Below are 2,378 nucleotides of genomic sequence, written 5' to 3'. Positions count from 1 at the left end.
AGTTAAGCAATAACAAGAACCCAGAACACTAACGTAGAACATGTGCAGTAAAAAAAAAAAAAAAAACGCTCTTTCCTTTGTTTCCCTCCCGCCTTTTTCATCCCCCCGCCACTAGGCATCACTCCTACCTCTACGATTGTCTTAGCAGCTCAGTGACATTTGCTTCCTTTTTTTGTGCGTGCTGTAGGTTGAGGCGGAGGAGCAGCCCAGGAGGTGTTGCGTCAGCGCGCCAGGAACATCATCGTAAGGAACATCGTCATCATTAAGAAGACACATCATCATCTGGAAGGACCACCATTATCATCATCACCATCAGGGACATCACCATCATCATCTATCAGGAGCATCAACACCATCATCAAAGGGGAACATCATCATCATCATCATCATCATCATCAGGATTATAATTAAATAGGAACATCATCATCAATACAAGAAGGCATATCATCATCATCATCATCGTCAAGAAGGAACATAACCATCATCGTCAGGAACATCATCGTCACCACCCACAGCCATGACGTGCCCTCTATCGTGTTACTGTGGGTTGATGTGCCGGTGTGGATGCATCCCTCCGGTGCTTCCCGATCCTCCCTCCTCCATGGAACCCAAAACCAACCACAGCCACACCGTCTATATATTGCTCCTCGGGGCAGCTGAGACGGGGAAATCCACAATTATGAGACAGATGAAGATTATAGACAGTGGCGGCATGTCCCCGGCCTCGCTACGATCATACACACGACACGTACTGGAGAATGTGTTGACGTGTGTGACGAGGCTGACGAAGGCGGTGCAGCAGGCGGCCATTCCCTGGGGTGCTCCTGAAGCTGCACACGCCGCTGTTGTCCTGTCCGAGGTGACTGGAGAGGACTGGGGGCTTGGAGAGGTAGGCGTAAGGGCGGCGTGCATCCCTCCAGACCACGCCCATCTCATACAGGTGCTATGGGCGGACACGGCGGCTCAACAGTGCTGGCAGAGGGCTAACGAGTTCAACCTACCAGACAGCACCGAATATTACCTGACGGCTGTGGAGAGGGTGGCACAGCAGCACTACCTCCCCACGCAGGAAGACGTGTTGCAGCTCCGTATCCCCACGCGATCGGCCACCGTCTACGATTTCCACGACCGCAACTGGACCTTTCGCATCACCGACGTGGGAGGGCAGCGCGGGGAGAGGAGGCGGTGGATACGGCTCTTCGACGAGGTGAACGCCATCATCTTCCTCGCAGCCCTGAGCGAGTACGACCAAACGTGGAGTCAGGAGGAGGAGGACGGGATGAACAGGCTTGAGTTATCCCTCCAGCTGTACCGGGAGACACTCAACTACCCCGGCTTCTCCAACACAAGCATCATCCTCTTCCTCAACAAAACGGATGTCCTGCAGAAGAAAATCCATACCTCGGACTTGAACCACTATTTCCCAGACTTCACAGGGCCCAGGGGTGATGCACGGGCCGCCACGGACTACATACGTAATAGGTTTCAAAAGCACGCGAGGGAGAGAGACAACTTCTTCTCCCACGAAACCTGTGCGACGGACACTAAGAAGACTCGTTTCGTGTTCGCCGCTGTGAGGGAGAGCATCTTGTGGAATAATATTAGGCTTTTTATGGACCCTTTTCACTGACTTAGGTTTGGCTGTTCCTGTCTGTCTGTCTGTCTGTCTGTCTATCTGTCTGTCTGTCTGTCCCTCTATCTGTCTGTCTGTCCCTCTATCTATCTGTCTGTCCGTCCATTCATCAGTCTATCTGTCAATCTGTCTTGCGGAATATCAGGCTCTTTATGGCACCCTTTCACTGAGTCAGGTTTGTTTCTGTCTGTCTGCCTGTCAGTTCAACACTCTGTATGTTTATCAATCTGTTACTCTAATCTTTGTCCCTAAGTTATCTATCAAGCAATAATGTTAGTTTTTTTACATATCCTTTCACTGAGCTGTCTTTCTGCCTCTCTCGGTATATATACGTATTCTCTTCATCTATCTATCTAAGCTATCGATCTATTTTCTGGATTATCAGGCTCTTCATGGATCCCTTTCAGTGATCCGTCCCCCCCCCCTCAGTGAGCTGCGTCTCTCTGTCTGCCTGTCAATGCATCTATCTATCTGTCTATTTATCTAATGGAATAATATTAGTCTTTTCGTTGATCCCTTTCACTGGGTAAGGTCTTTGTCTATTTATGAATCTATCTATCTGTCCATGCATCTCTATCACCCTAATCTCTCTATCTATCTATCTATGTATCTATCTATTTAAGGTCATCAATCTATCCGTCTCATAATCCATCCATCTTTATCTAAATTATCTTTTCAGCTATGTAGGCTGTCTGGACCTAATCTTTACCTATCTATCTGTCTAGCTTTCTATCTATCCACTATA

At 48.6% G+C, this 2,378-nt stretch overlaps 1 pseudogene; it reads left to right on the top strand.

Annotated features, from left to right (window-relative positions):
- The first annotated feature begins 516 nt into the window (after window positions 1-516).
- Window positions 517-1,630, top strand: LOC145394945 (guanine nucleotide-binding protein subunit alpha-14 pseudogene; annotated as a pseudogene).
- The last annotated feature ends 748 nt before the right edge of the window (window positions 1,631-2,378 follow it).

Source organism: Coenobita brevimanus, chromosome 29, assembly GCF_032717465.1.
Source record: "Coenobita brevimanus isolate Jiangsu-jjx chromosome 29, ASM3271746v2, whole genome shotgun sequence".
In the NCBI taxonomy this organism is placed as follows: domain Eukaryota; kingdom Metazoa; phylum Arthropoda; class Malacostraca; order Decapoda; family Coenobitidae; genus Coenobita; species Coenobita brevimanus.
This window is presented reverse-complemented; position numbering and strand designations above follow the sequence as displayed.